This window comes from Anoplophora glabripennis, unplaced genomic scaffold, assembly GCF_000390285.2.
Source record: "Anoplophora glabripennis isolate ALB-LARVAE unplaced genomic scaffold, Agla_2.0 scaffold157, whole genome shotgun sequence".
In the NCBI taxonomy this organism is placed as follows: domain Eukaryota; kingdom Metazoa; phylum Arthropoda; class Insecta; order Coleoptera; family Cerambycidae; genus Anoplophora; species Anoplophora glabripennis.
In genome coordinates, this window is record NW_019416263.1 from 389,483 (window position 1) to 412,865 (window position 23,383).

The following is a 23,383-nucleotide window of genomic DNA, read 5'->3' on the forward strand; positions in this document are numbered from 1 at the left end:
ATGCTAATAAATAACAAAGTGTAAAACTGCCATATTTTAATATGTATGAAATGTCAATCGCTGTTAGTTAATTTTAGTCAAATGTTAAATAGAGTTGATCAGATTACTTGACTATCGATTAATAATAAAACTGGGCAAAACAGTACTTTAGTTGTTACATTAAATTGTATCAATAGGTTTGTTTGGATTTCGTAAAAACTTGACAACATTCTGATTTTATGTTAATTCTTTTGATAAAATGTATGTACGTATTTTTAAGTTACGTATGCATTAGAAATAAGGAGATTAATATTTAATGCAGCTTAAAAATATTTCCTTTGGACTTTATTTTCCAAGACGTACCTCATAAAGCATTCACGGAAAAAACATTGTCATGAAAATTCACATAATTGTTTCTATAATCGTGACAGGAAGAAATTGTGTGAAAATTCAACATTTATATTGTGATTATTTTTATAACTGTGAAATTATTAGAAACGAATTGTACATTTTCTTAAATTTTTAAACAGTATTATATGGAAGTTTGATACAATTTAATCCTATCACGATTTTAGGAACAATTGTGTGAATTTTCCTGACAGTATTTTTTGTGTGTTCCCTTTATAATAAAAATTATATCCATAAAATGCAATCACCCCCCTATACGTTTTATTTCGTACACAGTTCCAAAGAAATGCGGGTCATCAGAATAAACAATCTCCTCCAGAGACTGTATTTCTCAAAGGCAACTAGTAATAACAAAAATATCTTTCATTCGGACCTTGCTCGAGTACGGTCAACAGAGACTGATATCAAATCAATATTTTTAAAACAAACAATTGGAGTTTTGTAGGTATATTTTGTATCAGGGGAGGTTTTTATCTGTTAATAACGATGTTGCTTTTGTGTATATTTATGGCAATAACAAAACGTAGAAGGGAGCATTTTAGATGCTCTTGAAAGCATAAATGAAATACGCATGAAGTTATTCAACAAAATTTTTAAAAGTTTGTTGACAAAGTTCTCTGTATACAACACTAGGAAGAACTGTTCGATGGGCTATGGTTTTATTTTTTCGCATGATTGATATAAATTTTACAAAATTTCTTAAAATTCAGAGAATAAAATGATCTCGAAAATTCAATAAAACATTATAATTCAATTTTTATTGAAGGAAATTTCGCAAATATTTGAAAAATAATTATATATTCATTATTATCATAGTTCAATATTTTTATCAAGCAAATATGTACTTTTTGTTTATTTAGGTAATATAGATGTTTATAATTTATTGTTATATGAATATTCATATGATGTACAACCAAAATATAAAATATTGGAATGTTATAGGTACATAATAAACTAAATTAAGTTAATATTCAATTTTTTTTGTAAAAGTTTATAAGTTTATTCCTGAAACAAAAACTTGAACTCCTAAGAGAAAACTTTTTTCAGGAATGAATACTGCCATTATTTCAGACTCGAGCAGATCAGGGGCAGGCAAATAAATGAATTTTAATGAAAACGTATGTGCCTTGAAAAACTATAATGAACTTGGCATAACAAAATTAAGATTAATTTAATATTGGCAGACAGTATTTCCAATCTAACACGTCCATAATATATAAAGAAGAACACTTAAGGGAAATGAAGGGTATCATACTTAGTTGAGAATTCATATCCGGAAAAAAATCTCAATAAATTAATTTTTAGCTCAATTTATAACGTTTTCAGGGAAAATAATTGATATTCCAATAATTTTCATAATAATTCTAATATTGTGAGCAGACAAATGAATTATAAATCATAACAATATTTTTAAACATTGACTACAAGGCTTATGAATGTTTTCAAAAATTTAATTTTTTTTTTTATGAAAATATATTTGTTGTCGAACTTTTTTTAACTTAAATTCCTGTCAAAATTTTAGACAAATCCATTATCAGATATAAAATTTCATGTAGTAATTGCAACAAATATTATACAGGGTGATTCACAACTTATCCAAAAAAATTTGGGAATAGATGCGGCATGAGAAATGGAGTCAATATTGTAAAAAAAATTTTGTAAAATCCTTATAGTTTCTGAGANTAAGATTAATTTAATATTGGCAGACAGCATTTCCAATCTAACACGTCCATAATATATAAAGAAGAACACTTAAGGGAAATGAAGGGTATCATACTTAGTTGAGAATTCATATCCGGAAAAAATCTCAATAAATTAATTTTTAGCTCAATTTATAACGTTTTCAGGGAAAATAATTGATATTCCAATAATTTTCATAATAACTCTAATATTGTGAGCAGACAAATGAATTATAAATCATAACAATATTTTTAAACATTGACTACAAGGCTTAAGTATGTTTTCAAAAATTTATTTATTTTTTTTTTTATGGAAATATCGTATTTGTTGTCGAACTTTTTTAAATTTAAATCCCTGTCAAAATTTTAGACAAATCCATTATCAGATATAAAGTTTCATGTAGTAATTGCAACAAATTTTATATAGGACAGAGATCTAGGAACCTAAAGGGTAACTGTAGATTAAATAAAAAATCTTGTGGTCTGGTTGAATACATTATTATTGATAAGATGTACAATAGCACTGACACGGTCTTAGATAGCGAAGAAAATTTGTTAAAAAAGCAGTTTTGGAAAAAATACGTATTAATTTTGAAATAAATAATTAGAAAAAAATAGGATATTAGCAACTTTACATGTTTAGTTTAAAAGTAGAAAAGGGTTTTTATCAAAATTCAAATTTGTTGCCGCTGTAAAGTTGGTAATATAACTGTCAGTTTCAAAATTTCTAATGGATTTGTTTTCAATTCGAATAGTTTTTTTGAACAAAAAAATGTTAAAAATGCAGTTTTTTGACAGTTTAAATAATTTGTCGTGGCTAACTTCCTGTTCAACAGTCAAACAGTTCAGTCCAGTTCAGTTTTATATTAAATTTAATGTTAAGTAGTTTTTCTCAAAATTTTCACAACAAAAATATGTTTAAATATTTTGTAAATTTATGTCCAATTTTATTAATATTGTATTGTGTGAAGTAGCCTTATTTTAATTTCAACCTTATGTCAGTAAGTATTATTTTTTTTTAAATTAAGAACTTGATTTAAAAAAAAATATTCCTCAAATTTGTTGTAGATGTTGTTGATAAAGGAAATAAACATTTCCGAAAGATTGACTAGATAACGAAGAGTGCCCATTTTGTTTTTTTAACCAAATAACCTTATTTTTTTATGTGCAACCAAGGAAAATGCAATTAATATGACGTATCACAAAATGAATGAGACAGACTAGAAGCACACAGAACTATTCAGACTACCGAGACCGAGAATCGTTTGATTTGGACCGATCCGATACCGGATCATGACGTAAGAGCCAGCTGCCTTTCTTTGATTAGGACTGCGTTTTAGTGCCTAGAGAATTATTTTGAATTTCTATATTTTTTACAGGAAAACTATTAATTAAACATTTGAAATTTATGCGGCAATTGACTTTTTACGACGAAAGGAATTTATTAAAAGAAGAATAAAAGAATGTGCAACTTCCCCATTCTGGCTAAAGAAATACCTTAATATTACCGCTCCACTGAATAGTTAGTTTCTGGGGATACTAGAAAAAAATACGATTTTATATGTAAATATCTACTTCGTAAAAATACATTAAACATAAATGGAGTTTAAGAATATTTATGTTATTTTTGTAAGTTCTCATATTAATATTACACCAACTACGTAATCAAATATTCATTTAAATCAAGAAGTTTACAGAATATTTATATGTTAATTTAATTTAATTTAATTTTTAATTTTACATTTAAATCAAGAAGTTTACCTTAATTTTTTACTCTGTGGGTTTTACAAAGGTTAAAAAAACTAATAACGATTTTATATTAGCGATTAGTATACACTTCGCATTAATATTAACGCAATTAAAAACAAGACACTAAGTGTTATTAGCAAGAAGTGCAGAGTACGGTTTTTAGCATCAATGTTTAATGACAACGTCCGTAGTTCATATCTCAAAGTAGTTTTCATACGGTAAATTGCCTTTGTATCCTTATGGGAGACATTCTCATGTACTAACTTCTGGTCTAGTGTAATGGCCGCAGCTCTTTACTTCCGCTTCCTTTGCTACAATGAAGCGAGCCATCATCAGGCAGATACGTAATTGAAATTTAGAATCCACTGTCTTTTTCATCGGCTTAAATTATTGCCTTGATGGGCTGTAATTTTTCTCTATATGAGGACAATTAGTTACAAACCAAAGAAATTCGCATCATTATCCATATTTTGCCCATTTGGACGTGATTTTTCATGAATGTGATTTGCTGAAGGTAAAGAGTATTTAAACGCGTTCTTACAAAATCAATACAGTTTATCGAATAAACAAAATTGAATGTACACTAAAATAAAATAATTTCTTGCATGAAGTGTAGAATACTTGGTTTTAATGTATCGGACGTTTATATATTCGCAACAATATAATTTCTTCTTTGAAGAAAGTTATTTGCTTATTTGACTTTCTACACACAATATAAATTTTTATTATAAAAATATAGAAAAATGATTTGTATTAATTTTTGGTATGTTTAAATATAAAGTTAATAGTTCAGGTTAAATACATATTTGGATATAAATAGCTATTTCCCTATTAAAACTGTATATTTTTTATGCCAGCAATCAATACTTCAAAATTCACCACACTTTCTATTCAAGACTGAAAATTTTCATCTCACTTCCGAAAATTTCGAAATTCAAAAAATTTCCGAATATTCAGACCCACTCAACACAACATCCTGTCAATAATCAATAATCCGAGAATCTTAGGAAGAATCAATGTGGCGGAGAGGCCATAACCCAACATGACGATTTTCCGTCATGGCTTTGGAAGCCTCCTTAGACTGGAGAGATGAGAGGCCACCCGTTTGCCCAAGGGTAACCATACTGAAATTACGCTTTGCGATCGAGCGTCAACCCGAAGCATATAAATTATGCCCAGAGTGTGTACTCTTCACATATTTTGAACTCGTATAGCTTGTACTCTTTGATTCTACTTGCGTATTGTATAACTAAAATCATATACATGCAAGATTGTTATATTTTACACAGAGTAAACAAAATTAAATTAAAATTATATTAAAATATGCCTCATTCTTCTTGATTAATTTGCATATTAAAACTAAATTTTAAATACGTATATTTTATGGAACTGGTAGTTCTGAACTAAATATGTTATATAAATCTGTTTAAATCTTAATAAAACCTGTTTATAATAAACTATTGTAACGAATTTGAAATGTTCATATGAAAATATTGCCTGACCGAACTTAAAATCATAAAAATTTTTTAATTATTATTATAGCAACACCAAATTTGTTAATATGGATATTCTAGATATAGAACTAGTAATGATATTACATAGTATAAAAATAATAATCCTTTAACTTTATTCTCAAGTACAGAATAAATTTTCATAAAATGCATAACGTCGACACTTGTTATAAAAAGTATATGTGACTTATATCGATTGAAAGTTTAAAGTCTATAGATTAATCTGGTATACATATCGTTGGAAGATGATTAAACTTAAAGAAGATATCTCAATCCAACATAAACCATAACATGAAAATTGTCATCAATTGTCAAATTTTATAATAAATTTCACAAATGTCAAAGCTAAATGTGCCCTTGTAAGAATACCCAGAGATGACCTAAAAAACATAAAATAAAAAATATTTTATTAATTAATTTATAAAATTGTATATAAAAATAAAAGGACATTTGTTAAAAATGTGTTAGTTATAAGTAGTGTTGTGAAAAAGTGATTGAAAAGGATATCCAAAGACTGAAAAATTCTGTGTATGGACCTTAAGCAAAGCTAGGGACAGAATTTTCAGGAAGGATGAGAAAAACAAAAAAATATTGATTAGTTACGGCTTGGGTTTTGCAAGATGTACAGCGTGGAGAGGCAGCTCCCGAAAAATTAAAAATAAAGCAAGAAAAAACAGTCCAAGAAAGAAAATTAAACACTCACCAGTTAAATCCACAGTTTGCCAGAGTCCAGAGAAAGTTATTTTGTCATCCCATGAAAATTTTCCGCTACCAGCAGTATAAAGTAGTTCCAAAGCAGTTTCCAGTAGCCCCATAAATAGACTGCAAGGCCTCTACGTAGTTTCCAGCAAAGAAAACTTCAAATCTTACAACGTTTCAGGTACCTAAAACACAGTGCACTATATTATTGCTAGCTATCACCAATAAATCATGCTTTCTCTAGCATAAAATCTTTGCAAAGTATAAATAACAAACCACTGGACTTACCTGTACAGAAATAAGCATAATCCAATCACTTGTAACTTAAATATTTCACTATTTTCACGAGCTCTGACAAAATCTGTCAAATGAACAGCCATTTTCGTTCCTGTTTAGATATAAGAGATGCCCCCGTCTAATAGGCAACAAATAATATAAGGAGACGTACTCAGTGTTACATAGATCAAATAAAGTTAGTTAATAGTTCATTTTTTTTTAATAAATATTGCTTATATTCTTTATCAGCTGAGCCGAAAAAAAGGCAAATTTTGTTATCAAAATATTCTTTGTTGTGGAAAACATATTACATATAAAAAGGTATTCCTAATTTGAGTTTATTAAGTTTTCAAGTATAAAGTCATAAGTATAACACATTTTTGAATAAACACTTTATTGAATTTCAAACTCTCTATTAATTTCAAAATATGTTGCATTGTACTAGTTTGTGTGTAAATATAGAACCGACTCCTGAGGTTTTCTGATATTGTCTGATATGTAACAAGTATCTACCAACAGCTGGCCAGGGATAAGAAAGTTCAAAGTAAGACATAAAAGATAGTAGAGGTTTGTATGGAACAATTTACAGCTTAATTAAAAATAAAAATTAAAATCAACACACACACATTGAAATTATATTTCACTATAATATAATTCATTTAATTGTACATATTTACCAACAATATAAATTTGAAGAAAAATTATAGATTATAACAAATTTTTTACATAACTACGAAAATGTATAGATTTGAATATAATAAAATAATATTTAAAGCAAATAATTAAATTTAAACCTATATGCTCATTTATTCCAAATATGTATATACCTACACATATATTTTTTTTTCTGTAGATGTAAATATTTAAAATGAAGTACACCATTTCAACTGACGTCATTGTATATTTCGATTATATTAGAACAAAGCTTTCATTAACTTTGAAATTCTATAGGATTCTGTGAAAATATTTATTCATTTATATTTATTCATTAAAACCTGTCATGCAAAATGTTAACAGTTGAATCTAAAATGTTTATGAAGGCGTCAATTCACCTGCGATCGGGTTTTTGTTTTAAATATCACCTAATAGACAGATAATTCGCAATTCAAAATATTGCGCTGTCACTGGCTGAGTGACTTGTATAATTTAATAAAATATTCATTGTGTGGAACAGTGGCTTTGCATTTTTTTTTTGTGTACCGTAATTTATTTAGTAGGTACCTATTGATTTTTTCATTAACGGAAATTGTATCTGAAAAACGCCAGCTGACAGCCAAAATGACCTATTGTTTTTAAATTGTTATTTAAAATATTAATATGCTTAAAATCATAGACCACCTTAAAACTATCTTAGAAAAGTTTTAACCTTATTTTAACCAGATGAGTAGATGGTTATTTTTTGTAACTAAAAACATTACATAAGTACATGAAATTAACACAAAAATTCCGTTGTGGACATATACTTCATTTATGTGGTTTTAATATTTATTTCATTTTATTTAATACTTTATATTCATTTCTGAATTTTATCCCACAATAAACTGTTATTGTGGTTTAACCAAAACAAATTTTTGGTCTGTTTGTTTGAAAATAGGATGCCAAGCGATGAAATTACAAAACTGCGTATGGCAGTGTGGAATAGAAAAATATAAAACGGATTAAAACAAAATCGATATTTTACTGTTTTAAATAAAATACAAGTAAAAAGAAGTAAAAAATTAAAATGTATGTATTATTTATTTTACTTAATAATATAATAATGTATTGACAAAAACAGTATTGTTTCAGGCTCTTTGACGCAAAGGAACTTTAGGGTTTCGTCGACATTTTGGATTTAAATTGGTCGGATGTTTAACTTTGAAGATGACAAACTACTAACTTGATATTAATTATAATATTATTAATAAATCGAATGATACTTTTGTGGAAGATAAGTTTTGAATCCTCTCCTTGATAGGGTTCAAAAAGGACAGTGTATGAAAAAAAAACAACTGAAATGTCTGTTAAGAAGAGATTATATAATTTTCGATCAGGTGTAAATGAGGGAATTTATTCGTGGTAAGTTTAACTCAGTGGTCCTTAGAAACTTCGTTATGACTATGACTATGACTATGACTATTAGAATATCACTACATTTTTACATGTATGAGAATAAAGGTTCTTCAGCGGCATCAGCGTTATTGGCAACATCGGAAAAGGCGGAGGAAGAATGGTCCTTAAATTAACATATATCCTGCGATGTCTATTTATGTTGCAGTGGAAAAAGAAATTGTTTTTTAATATTTTACAAATAATTATTTTTAGATTATCTAAACAAACATATTTTTTATCTTTTTTTAATTTGTGTGTTTGCAGACCCAATATATCATTATACGATATATGTTTTTCTCTTCCAGAATTTTAGAATAAAAATTTTGCAATAGCACACTCATATTTTGTATTTATTTAAAGAAACAATGTAATAATCAAAAAATCAATAATCCAGTCTGTCTGTCTCACCACAGCACAATAATTTAAATTTTTAAGTCTTTGTTTCAGTTAAAAATATAGAAGGCGTTAAAAATGCTTGAAGATGAAAATTATAAGAAATTATAATTGGAAAATAATAGAATTCCTTCATTAAATTGCGAAAATTTTAGGTCTTAACTACTTAACTATTATGAAAATATTTTATATGCAACCAAGGTTATTAATCCACACATTTTTTATATTATATTTTTAAACTGAAACGGTTAAAACTTACAAGTCTGTCTAAACTGCATTCTGCATTATAAATCTATTCAACTGCATTCTGCATTATAAATCTATTCAATCTTGGATGTTGGGGTTTTAAGTGATGCTGATTAAGGCTATGTAGCAATTTTTTTTAAAGAAGAAAATATTTATGTGATTTTCCTAAAAATCATTCATAAAAAAATCGTGGTAGGCCGTGGACTGCAAACTAGATTTATTTTAATTAGTTCAACACTTACATTTTGAATTTTAGATGTCTATCTTGGTTCTTATCCTTTCCATAATTAAATATATCGTATGGTGTTGTATTAATACTGACTTTATCTTTTAGAATAGATAAAAATAAATGCCCTGTATAAAACTTTAATGCAAATATAAATATAACAGGCTTAGATTTAGGTAGCCCTACATTAATTTCCAAACTATATAAAATATTCTTTGTTGCAACTAGGTTAAAATATGAAATATCATAAAAAAAGTAGTAATTTTCCAGAACTTAAGTGACTGAAATAGTGCATTTTCAGGGTAGAGGAATACCCTTTGTCTTCAGTGCGCGAGAAGATTAAAGTGTAAACTGCATTGCTCTGATGTATATTGGATCAGCTCTGTTCTTTGTTTTAAGTATAAACCTAGTCGCTTGAGAATGGATGAACTCTCCCAACCTTAAAGTATGCAGACAAAGTCAATAAAGGAGAGAATGTACGCCACACAGAATAGAAGTGCACAAAGCACATTACCATGTCCTATTGTCCATTTTATATTGTAATTTTACTTCTACCGCGTCATTAAAGGTACTTTTTCCATCTTCAGATGCATTCAACAAATTGGAAAAGCTTTTTATGTACCTTTTTTACTTATTTTTGTTCACGTGAAAGATCTCAGTTTCTAAATAAGTCAAACGGAAATAATTGAAGGAAATAATTGTAACAAATTCTGATACAACTGATGTTGCAATTTAATTAATTTAATGACATATTCCGGAACATACTAAATTACATCAACTGTTTTAACTAGGCATTCGTACAAAATTTTTAATGGATCCAATTGGATTTCATTTGAATTAGATTCCGAAAAAAAAATTAAACAAAAAGACTGGAAATTTTTTTCTCGATGCATTTCTTTCTATTATGTATTTAATGACTTGTATATCAAACAAATTTTTCTCTAAAGATCTTGAAACTAGAGACTTAAAGCTTCAAAATGCTTTTTTATTATCTCGATAGAACCATTTTTCACTGAGATACAAGCCTTCCGAAAAATCACTAAAAAACTCATGAAAGTTTTTTGTTTCTTTAATTTTTCCGGTAGTGCAGGGTATTCCGGTATGGCTATTTTTTCCCTGTCAAGAAATAAAAAATTGACAAAATTGCTAAAAATACCCAAACAAATAAGAAAAAACTAATTACGCTACAAGGTCAAAATATCGGTGTTCAATTAATATAATAATATAATCGGAGTAATATCGGTGTTCAATTGAGGTAAGCAGCGCCTGTTAATCGGTTTGGTAAAACAACAGGACCTAGAAACCTGTCACCTACAATACCCATCCAAATGTTTAATGAAAAACGTACCTGATGTCCAGATTCTATTAGAGCATGAGGATTTTCGTCGGCCCAAATATGCGTATTGTGAAAATTAAACACTCCATTTCTTGTGAACCCGGCCTCATCAGTAAAAAGAATGTTTGCAAGAAAACGAGGGTCTTCAGCATCATGACGTAGAAACCAGCGGCAAAAAACCAAACGTGCTTGATGATCATTTATTGGATTTAAGGCCTGTACTCGTTGCACATGGTATGGATAAAGCAGTTGCTCGTGAAGGATTCTCCAAACAAGAGGACCACTAATTCCTACCTCGGCTGATATTCTCCGCACACTCGTACCTGGATTCTGCTCTACCAGTGCTAGAATTTCTTCTTCTGCTCTAGGAGTGGATACCGACCTTGGTCTTCCGGATAAATGGCACTGTTTGCTCAAGGAACCGGTATCACGCAATCTTTGGTGAATTCTTCCAAACATGCGTTGTGAAGGAATCTGGCGATTTGGATAAGCGTCAACATAAAGACGTCGCGCTTCGGTGGCGTTCCCATTAGCACGACCATACATGAAATGCATGTCTGTTAATTCTGCGTTAGAGTAACCAGCCATAGCGAAAGAAAACTTGTGCACTGAGAACAACTGTCAAATACGTACTGTTTATTTCACTAAACATCAACCAACTATTATAAGAAAATACACAACGTTTTTGCAAAATAAAAAAAGGGGCTAAAAAACATAAAACATTCCATATCTCCGCAACCGTTACTTTGCGGACCCATGTTTATTGAGACTTTTCTGCTTATTTTGGTTCATACTATTACCTCCTTAAATATTTTACACTCTTTTTTTAACACCCTGTAGTTGTATACATGTTGATGGTTATGCCAGCTTTAGCTTGACATGCTGTTCATTAAAAAATGTATCTTATTGTAACTAATTGTTTAGGTAAGCATTTTGCTTTTCATTAATTGGATAAGAATTTTATTCTTAAATTAATTTTAAGTTTTCTTGGCTATGATGTTAAAATATTACTGCCTAATTTAATTTTAATTTGTCCTTGAAAGCAGTTACTATTTTTTAAACTAGAATCCGTTACAATCACCTAGAGATAAATTTAAAATGCAGCAGAAAACTGAACGATCGATGTTTTATTCTAAATAATTGTTTTAACACAACTTGGCAAACTCGCAATCCGCTTGCAGGTGAATAAAATTCACTCTGTATAAAATTGTCTACAGGGTATAAGAAGTTTGACTGCCATTACTTCAGCATGAGATTGAGTAATCATAAATGAACAAAAAAGTTGTATATTACAGGGGCGTAAGATTCACAGTTTTCAAAATACATCGAGTATTAATATTGGGGAGTTTCATCACAACGTGACAACAGCGCTTAACCTAATGCTATACAGCTAGTGCATACCACGTGTGCACGCGGCAAATTTGTTCTACGGAAAAAACTATCATTGTGAAACATTTAGTAAATTTCAAGACAATTGTTTTTCAGTTTTTAAATAAACAAAATAAAATGTATCGATTTTGTAGTGTTGTGCTTAAATTTTAACTCGAATTTTAGTTATTATGAATTTCTTAAAACAGAACTTAACTTTTAATCAAATCATGAATTTGAAAAATATGTAATTAAAGTACCCAAAGATTCACGTCGTCCAAATAATCATACGTATTAAAAATAATTTAGGTACTTACCAAAAAGCACAATTCAGTAATTTTTAAATGCACAAGTCCCAAACCAACTTCCACCTTTTGTTCAAATTTTCCCCCCCCTTTTTGGTTGCAGGCCGGCCCCTTTCAGTTTAATTTTTGGGGCCTTGGTTGCAAACCCCTTCAGGAAAGGGAATTGTTGTGCGCAAAAAACACTCAGACATGGTCCAATTCCAGATACCAACTGAATTGCGTATTGCTTGACAGTTTAGTACCTTGTGTTATCCGCCGCGCTGTTGTCACATTGCTCGATATGAATTTTATCGAATTTTAAATTTATTACAACGCTAATTATTTTTTAGAATTAAGCACAAAAAAGTTCAAAAAGTGATAAACATTGTATTTTATGGTGTTCTATGCACGCAGTTATGTCAATATTCCTTAATTAATCGTCTGTTAAAATTAAGGCAGTCAAACTTCTAACACCCTGTATATTCGATAAAAGATTTTAATCATATTCTTTGGAATACTTTTGAGAAATAATTACTTACAACTTTCTAATTCGACTTTATTCTCCATCAAAAAATGTGACCTTAAACCGACGACTCGTCCGATGATGAATTTCATGATAATTAAATTTCATCATAATTTAATTTCGTGCCCCACATTAAAAAGAAATCCGGCTATTAAGGATTTCCAAAAGTTACACTCAATTAGTCCGAGAAGTTAAAAAGTACACCTACATTTGTTTTTGCGATGCCTGCAGACGCATAATAAATCAGGGCCGGATGTGATGCAATTAAAGCCCGGCTATGCAATGAAGTTCTGAAACTTGGGCGAAGTTTTTAATCAAAGACCCGCCGTTGATTCAATTCTGGGCCGCAGAGGCGCTATTGTCCCTTCTCTGTTATGCAGCGCCTTGCATGCAAACTTAAAATTACGTTGTTATCGAGTTAGGTGGTCTTTTCTCAATCTCATCTCTGCCGTCGAGAAGCTTACTCGGCCCATTGTTCCCCAAAAATTCATAATTATTTTCGTCATTTTTTTGTAACTGCTAAAGTCGCAGCTCCCACAGTTGATTGGAGTTCCTAATATAATATTTTTTTTACATGATTAATTTGTATATTAACTGTCAGTTATGTAGCAGCTAACGATAATACTCTCGTATGAGATGAATTGAGCAAACTACCAAAAATCAGTACACTTGTGGTCTAGAGAAGATAATCATCGCTCCCGGTCTCTAGCATAAAGAATGACAATCGCAAACAGCTGAGAAGTCGTTGCAAGATTTGCAAAATTCGCCCAACTTTAAAATTCTCGGCCCAATCCGCCGAAGCACTCAATAAACCACTGCATAACGCTCGCAGTAGCTCCTTAGGATAAGAGAGGCCATAACAGTACCAATAATCAGTCATGGTCGATGAGTCCAAAGTTCTGTACCACCGAACGATAATTTTGTCATATGAGACGACTACCAAAAATCACTATGCTTTCGAATTATTAGTTCAAAGTGATCTAGAGAGTGGAGTCACTGCTCCACCATCTAATATAACGGATTTGACTGAAGCAGGAAGATTTATCAATTTTACATAATTTTCGGCTCGATCTGCTGAAGCATTCAAGAAATCGCTACACAATCGCTGAGGATTAGAGAGGTCAGAGCAGCACCAATAATAATAATAATAATAATCAGCCTCGGCTGATGAGTCCATAGCGTTTTGGATGAAGAAATTAATGTTCTCCCAAATGTTGAGTTCAAACATCTATCTAGATAACTGACCAACAGTTCCTTCAGTAGTTGCTCACGATACTTTATACGTCCTATTCTGCAATATCTAAAACAAGGATACAGTTCCTGACTATCAAGATTGCCAACAAAAACAACCTGGTATACCAAATTTTATCTTCAAAAAAACAGTTTTCTTCGTATTAATCGTTTTTCATTCCTTGACCCCTAGACCATTTTGATGTAGTATTTTGTGACAATACAAACCAAACTATCACCGGCGTTTAGTTTGTCAGTGTCATTTTGTCAGTTTTACGTTTCATTTTAAAAATGCCTTTATCTGAGAAAGAGTGCATTGAAGTATTATGATGATTGGTTTTGAAGACAGAGTGCGTACTCAACAAAAATGTGTAATTTATTTAATGTATTTCATCCTGATCGACCTCCATTTACTAGATCTACTGTCAACAAAATTGCATTGAAACTTGCTGGGCATAGCTACGTTAGAGATTTACTTAAAGGAAGACCGGCAGAAATATCAGATGATTCTAAACTAGACGTTTTACTAGAAACTGTAAATAATCCCCATGTAGCCGTTAGGACAATCTCCAGGAATTGTAATTTGTCATCGGGATCTATGTCACAAATACTCCGAGAAAATAAATATCATCCTCACTGATACATGAACCATTAGAATATGCTTTTTTAACCGAAGAACGCAATTTTGTGACAGATAATTGAGATGAATGATCAAAACTTAGATTTCACCCGAAAGATTATTTTTTCTGCTTTTGTTTTAAATGGACACGTAAGCAGACAAAACTGCAGGTACTGGGCAACTGAAAATCCTCGTTGGACACAAGTCTGTCACATACAGCATAGTTAAAAAATAAATGTTTGGGGAGGTATTGTCGAAAACCGAATTCTTGGACCTTATATTTTTGAAGAAAATTTAAATGGAGAACGCTACATAGACTTTCTTCAGTTTAAACTCATCCCCGCTTTAGCGGTTGTGTTTCCTAATCCACAAGATCCAAATATTCCCCATAATGACATATGGCTCCAGTACAATGGGGCACCTCCTCATTTTGCAATTGCAGTTCGACAATTTCTTGACTTAACGTTCCGTAATAAAAGGGTTGGACGCAAAGGTCCTGTTGAGTGGCCACCAAGGTCACTGGATTTAACCCCGTTAAATTTCTTCTTATGGGGTTATTTGAAATCGAAAGTTTATGTGAATAGACTAGTGCTGGCATCTGAAATCGGTTTTTTGGATAGTCGGTTAACCGGTTTCGGATAATTCGGATTTTTACGAAACCAGAAAACCGGTTATTCGATTCTTCCGATTATTTAAATAACCAATTATTCAAATAACCGATTATTCGATAATCTATTCGAACATTCGAATAATCGGATTCTTTCTTTATAGCCAATAACTACGTAACACCATAATATAGTCTTAGTGTTATGTAGTTTTTGACACAGGCTACATAGTACATACATATTAGAAGGGTTGAACTATTAAGGGAAATACAATTTACTTTTATATTTTATCCTGGGACACAGACATAGACTGATAAAAAAAACAGTCACCCACACCCACATACACCAAACGAACAAATCCATTTATATAAATAATAAATTGAAGAATCACAGTAACAAGTGCAACTGTTTTAACTGTTTTAACATTTTAACTTTTAACATTAGATTTAACATTAAAATTTAAAATATGTGAATAACATCGTATATCTCGTCAGTTTTACAAAGCACCGATTTTCAGATATGCGGTTTTGGCCATTATTCGAGTAACGGGTTATTCGAATAACCGGTTTTAGAATATCCGGTTTTAGCAACTATTCGACTAACCGGTTTTATCTGAAATCGGTTTTTACGGAACCCGGTTAACCGGTTTCACTTTTTTCCGGTTTTAGCCAGCACTAGAATAGACCGAATAATCTTGATGACATGAAACAGAGAATACGCCAGGAAATAAGACTTATTCCAGCAGAAGAAATTGAAAACGTTCAACGGGAAACAATACTTCGACTACAAAAATGTATTGAAGTAAACGGACAAAACATTGAACATTTCTTATAAAGCAATTGTTATTTAAATAAAGTTTTGTAATTAAACATTATTTTTTTCCATGTATCGTATTTCAAACGTCATTATTACGAAAACCGCTGATTTTAGAGATATGATATGTTATACAAAAAGTTCTCAAAATTGACCGTACAATTCAGAAATTGCATAATATACAGGGTGTTCCATTAAAAAATGAATGACTGCGTATGTTCTTCTCGAGACACTCTGTATACAGTTTTCTTATGTCAAAAAATCCGCAACTAAAAATACTAATCGAGGTATCCCACCGTTTTTCCAGAAAATAATTATCTGAATTTTAATCTAATTTGTTCCTTTCAACATGAACGCACTGCACTTATATGTAAACGATATTACGGCTGGTGACACTAAATTGATAACTATGCATTTTTCAATAGCGTACGTTGTCCGTGTCTATTATCGTTTCAATTCACTTTAGCATTATGATTTTCTGCCATCGTTTTCTTGTCAATATTAACTCGTACATATTTCAAACTAACTTACTAGTACTTCGTCGTATTAATGGTAAGTTGTGACAAAAACAAAATTTTTAGATTAATTCATATTTCAGAAAGCATTATCCCTTTTATTCCAATATAAGCTTTTGCTGGATGTCTTATTTTTAAAGTGGATTTCCAGGAGCAAAAATTGTCTATGACACTTTCTTTAACTGAAAATATGCTACTGACAAATTAGAAATCTGTGAGTTGACCAACTGTAAAGAAAACATCGTCGATAATAATAGAGCAAGGAAGAAAAAAGTTGTCTGCTCAGACAGCAAATATTTTCAGTTCACACAAATTCTATTTGGGATGTTTGTCTAAAATGTGTTAACTTTGAAATGTTTATTTGATATCTAGATCGAATTATTGTTTATATATCCTAAGATTTTAACTTTCAATTGGATGTCTGGAATGCCTGTTGCTGCAAATTATATCCGGACAATTATTTGCAGGTTTATTCTTGAGTTTTATTCAAAAATTAAAGTCTGGAATCAATAGCGACACTCTTCTGTCCGATCACCTACGTTCAACATGAATTTAACCATCAAACACAACCTCGTTTCTCATTCAAGCTGTAACTAACATGGAACACATAAAACATGACCAAAATAGTTTCCAACACGCACGTAATATGCTCGAACACGCATATGTAGAGTTCACACGATTGGAGCGACAAATTACTATCAATTTTTTTACGAGGGAAAATTTTATAGACTGAATCCTTTTTTTAAGAAAAAAAGAACATAAGTCTTGTGCAAATGAACAAAATATATTATTTCCATGCATTCCCAAGCTAAAAAAAAGCTTAAATATCCACAAAATTAATAAATTAGTTTCTATGATTCAGGAATGATTTTAAAGCGATTGAAGAGCGGATCTGTCGAAATATCCTACTTCTTGGATGTAAGAGGGGGCAAGCTAATTTTTGCTGGAATAGCTTCAGTATAACTCACATAATAAACGTGTAGATCCCTAGATCTAGGCGAGGCCCGGAACATTTTCATAATTTTTTAAAAATTACCTATTTTATCTGAATTTTTTACTTATATCTTGGAACCTATGCATTTTGGAAGAATATTGAAGAGGAAAAAAGTTTTAGGATTGAATTTTTCACAATATACTGCAAGTTAAAAAAATTTTTTAATTTATTACCAATGTTGCAAAATAGTAATACTTGATGAAAAAAGGCAAGATAATCAAGTTTTTTGGATAATTTTTAAAAAATATTTTAGTTGCTCCGAGGATATTCTAATTTTGGTAAAAAAAAACTTTACAGTATAATAAAACAACACACCAAATTTCATTAAAATCGGTTAGATAGTTTTCGCAACACAATTTTTTGAAAAAAATGTTGAAAATAAATGTTCGAATTTTCAAAATGTTGCACAGCATCTAAATACTTGAAAATTTTTTCACATAGAAAAGACCGCTCAACCTTTCAAATGATTTTTGAAAAATTGAAATCGGATTGAACACTTTTTTTTATTTTTAAACAATTAGATTACAATTATCAATTTGCAATTCAATTTTTTCAAAAATTATAATTATAAAGTACTCGGAAATACGCTTCTTTAGAAAAAAAAAGAGTTAAATTCCGTTTATTGGTTCTCGGTCAAAGTTTATCGGCATTTACCGTTAATTTATTAACAATTTAACAATAATCTTTGATCCAGTGTCTTCGTTTTCCGAGTTCTAAGCTGGAAAAAATTTTCTTATCCATAAGTTATCGGCAACATAGATAAATCAGCGGAAAAGCTGTCGCTCGCACGCGCGAAAAGTTACTCAAAACACGAAAAGTGAGGGAAGGGGCTTTCGCTCCGAGACTGAAAATTTGAAGGTACGAAAAAAATTGTATTATTTCAGCTTCTAATGGACCAATTTCGATCTTTTTTTAATCTGATGTCTCGCGAGCCAAAGAATTCGAATATCGTAATGCCAACTGTCTAATTTGCACATATTTTGTTATAAACAAAGTTTATTATTTATGCATTAAATATACTGTATATTTTACCCTATGCTATTGCATTTTTTCAATGAAAAAATTTGTTTACGTATATATTTCAACACTGGATATGAATATATTTAGTTATAGGCAATTATTACAATTTATTTAAATAATTTTTGTTTAAACAAATTAAAAAAAAAATAATTTTTTATTTGGAAATTAATTTTTTTGTTAAATACAGATAAAATTAAGAAAAATAGTACATACATTAAAATTTTAATTTCTGAAAAAAAACTAAATTGCAAGTTGATAAACGTAATCTAATTTAAAAATAAAAAAAGAGTGTTTACTTTAAAAATTTACTGTGGTCGTCCTAATCAACCAATTTTAATTTTTCAAAAACCATTTGAAAGGTTCAGCGGTATCTAGATGCTTTAATTGGCTGTGCAACATTTTGAAAATTCGAAATTTTTTTTCAAAATTTTTTTCAAAAAATTGTTTTGCGGAAACTATAGAACCGATTTTAATGAGAAATTTTGTGTGTTGTTTTATTATACTCTAAAGTTTTTTTTTACCAAAATTAGAATTCCCTCGGAGCAATTAAAATATTTTTAAAAAATTATCCAAAAAAACTTGAGTATTTTACCTTTTTTTCATCAATTATTGCTATTTTGCAACATCAGTAATAAATTTAAATATTTTTAACTTGCAGAATATTGTGCAAAATTCAATTCTAAAACTTTTTTCCTCTTCAATATAATTCCAAAATGTATAGGTTCCATGATATAAGTAAAAAACTAACCAAATAGGTAGATATTTTTAAAAATTTTTTAAACATTTTTGCAATTTTGAAAATGTTCCGAACCTGGCCCAGATCTAGGAATTTACACTTTTATTGGGTAGGTTGGTGGAAAAGTAAATCAGAAAAAAATTTTTGCCCCCTCTCACATCCATCTCAAAACAGATCCGCCCTGGTCTACCTATATGTATTCCCCGCTTTAATTTTTTTAACAGTTTTGGGACATCCTGAATAAAAAGTATTACTAAAGCTGTATTGCTTCTACTACTGTGACTCCATGTGATTATTAAGTACCTACTTTAAGAATAGTAGCAGTTAACGTAATCAATGAAGAGGTCCTTTTTGGCTTAAATATATCTAAAAATTCAAAATATAGCAGAGGTACAATTCAAAGTATCTTCACTGACAAAACTACTAGTGAAACATATTAGAAATTTCCCTTATTTACGTCACTGAACTGTGTTTTATTCTTAAACAATTTTCAAAAAGTGTAGTTTAATGGAGGTATGTATAATTTGCTAGTTTTTGACTTATCACCAAAAATAACTTCAACACCTCATAACTTCCAATCGTTAATAAATTGAATATTGGGTAAGCTAAAAACCTGCAACATGTTGTGAATCATCCTGTATTACTTCGTGTTACTGCAATGTTGCAAAAACTGATACTAATTATTTCAACAATTCAAACCGTGTCATTACTATGTGACAGATACACGGTTTTGTTTGCAATTGGTTAATAGAATTTCATGTATTTCGCCAGTATCCAATGTAAAAGCGAATCAGTTTTTGCATACTAAACAGGTTTATATATAATCCAATGGGGTTAATTAAACGGTAATACATTTAATTACTTCGGCGTAACTTAATACAAACCGTCAATAGTTATTTATCGGATAATTTGATGACTGCCCCCCGTTCGCCTCTCTTTTGATGTAAATAGGGTGCTCCTGGCTGGGAAGGCTCCGATTATTTTCCAAACTTTACCAATTTAAAGGTTGATATATTAAGGGCTCCATCCGACACTCTCCTGAAGTGGAGAAACTTTATTTCAGTGTCTATCATTTTTAACTGATTTTGTGTTTTTATCTTTATTGTTATAGACACACTTTCTTTGGACGTTGCCGCAACGCTCCGAAATGTTACGATTTGTTCTCAAAGTTTCGGGGAACGACAAGGTCTATTTGTTTGTAGAATGGATAGTTGAACAGGGAAGCGAGTTATCGAAACGAATTTTATGACACGTTCTCTTACCTAACAGCAACAGTGCCTTATTTTGGAATCATATTGCAGCTGCCACCTTGATGATCATGTATAGTTTCTTTTTTGTGGTTTTGAGAACAAATTGATACTTCTTCAGTAACATATACACAATGTACAGGAATTTAAACGGTAAGTAGAAGTAAACAGTAATAAAAATTGAAATTAATAATAATTAATATTGATAAAACTTATTGACAACCTCTGGAATCGTCTCTCACTTACATAATACCTACATAAAAATTCTAATTTCAACTGAGCCTTCTTTTATTGCACTTGGCACTTTTTGTTTATTAGCACTGGCGAGTTTAATACTATTAAATCTTTTTATTAGTGTCTTTTGACTTGGCTGGAAAAAATATTTTTTATATTAGGTAGTTTTAGCACCTCTATTTTTTACTCTTTGAATATACAAGATTTGTAAACACCCTGTATGAATTATTTCACTTCTGACTACTAAAGATATTACTCCTTATTGAATTCAAAGCAAACTTTTGTAAATTATGAAAAAGCTCTGGTTTCCGCAACATTTCAACCTGAAAATATTTTTTGTTTTAATAACAAAAGATTACTTCTTTTCTTTATAGCAATCATAACACATTTTTATAGATTTTGCTGCACAGTTTATCAATAACAGGCTTATTATTAGGCTTAGTGCGGCGCGGAGTTTAACAGGACCGTAGTCAGATTACGAATGAAAATATTAAAATGTTTACAGAAAATATGTCGCAACATAGTACCAAAGAGCAAGGCTAAGTAGAGGATAAAATACCTATATAAATTTAAATGATACCACTTACCCGGTAAACTTTAGTGATTGGACAAGGCTTCCGTGGCATATTGGAAGGAGCTAAAACATATTACTACGTGCTTTTCTAAGTTTTCTATAGTGAAATGGCGACGTTTATCACTCAAATACTAAGTTGTGTAGGGAAAATGACCGTTTAACATCTAATTGTTGAGGCATGAACTACATATTAATATATTTGCTAGTAACTCCTGATATGTACCAGATAAAACTTTACATATTATGTTTTCCAAAATGGTGTACCCTGGACTTTTTTCCAACACTAATTTTTTCTTTTATCGTACTACTGACTGGGCGTATATTATTGGCATCGTATATATTTTTTTGTACATCATCCATTCTGTCAAATTGTTCATTTAGGGATAGTCCATGTGATTCTAATTTACGGAATTACGGAACTTGGGGTTCTCTAGTTACTTTAATGGAATATTGCTTGAAAGAAAGGCGTCTGTAAGTTTATAGAAACATACAGTCTTCAGTGCTGGACAAGGCATGGCCCCTGAAATGTCTTGTCACTTTAGTCTTGTAACAAGAATTTATGATGCGTTCACACACAGTACAAAACAGGTTATTCCCTTTAATACGTATGTCCCTGTAACCTTCGGGATCACTGTCAATCTACATTTGAATTCCCCTCTATTTCTTTTCTCTTTTGACATTTTACTTCACTTTTCCCTAACTATTTATAAATAGTTATTTAAATACACACGGCGAATACAATTTATACCAGATGTAAAAAAGAAAGGTATCGATGCGACACCAACTACTAATACAAGGTTCCGTAAATAACTGAACAGTTCAAAACGCGAGTCAGCTGTGAAGGCCACCGACCCTCGCGCCGGCTCTGTTAGACTCTGCACGTGCACTAAGCCTAATTATGAGTAAATCTTTATCTATGACTATCATATTTATTTATGACTGCAATCAAATTTACAAAACTGTGACTAAAATTATTGAATTAGCACGAATAAATCAATGTTAAATTAAACAAAACTTGACCACCCAATTAAAAAATTCTTGTTACCTAGCTAATACGAGTACTTCCAGTTCTGATTAAAACTTGATTAACCAATATGGGGCAATTAGGTAAATTGTGTAATTTCAGTGAGATTTTCCAAATCGCATTTGAATAATAAACTATCCATTTCATCCATAGTAGTGCACATTCATACCTCACAATATTTCTGCTGTTCTACTTTACATGAAGCTTTAACTGTTTGCAGTTATAGTAATATTTAATTTTCGAGAATACATTTATTTTCGAGAAGTAAATGTTTATGTTTGAAGTTATGATTTGTTTGAATAGGTACTACATGTTCTGGAAACAAATGTTTTTAAAATAACGGAAATAAATTATTAAGTTTTCATAATTCTATTTTATTATACACTACTGAATATAGTATATAACAATACTTGATAGTTTCAAAAAAACTAATGCTTCCTAGTACATAGTTTCAAACGAGATTTTTCTCTTAGTGTATTTAGTAATCAACACTGCTAAAAACTAAGCTTCAGTGAATTATTTTACTAGAATGTCCATAAGCGAGTGTTGAAAATTTAAATATGCAGCTCATTTAGGAATGTATAAAATACAGGGATGGCCTGAACTAAGGAATAAAATTCATATCTTTTGAATGAGTAAATTTTTTTTAAAACGCCGAAGCACGTTAACTGATTTTGACTTTTTCCCATCTCTCAGTTATATAATAATTAATTTTTGTTTAACCCCCTAACCCCTACTTTTTTTTCAAATGGAATCATAAGGCATGAGGGGAGCTTATAGAAAACAGAATCCAGCCATACCAAACAAACAAGTTTTATTTTTTCAATAGCAAGGTTTTTAGGGTTGTATAAAACACCTACTTAACAAATGAAATAAAATTTAATTATCTTCAGTGTTATCTTCCACGAATTTGCTAACGTAAAAAAAGATATATTTTTTATGTTGCGTTTTTTTGGCACCACTTACTTCCTAGGCTTTCCGGTTAATTTTTCGCTTTAGTTGTA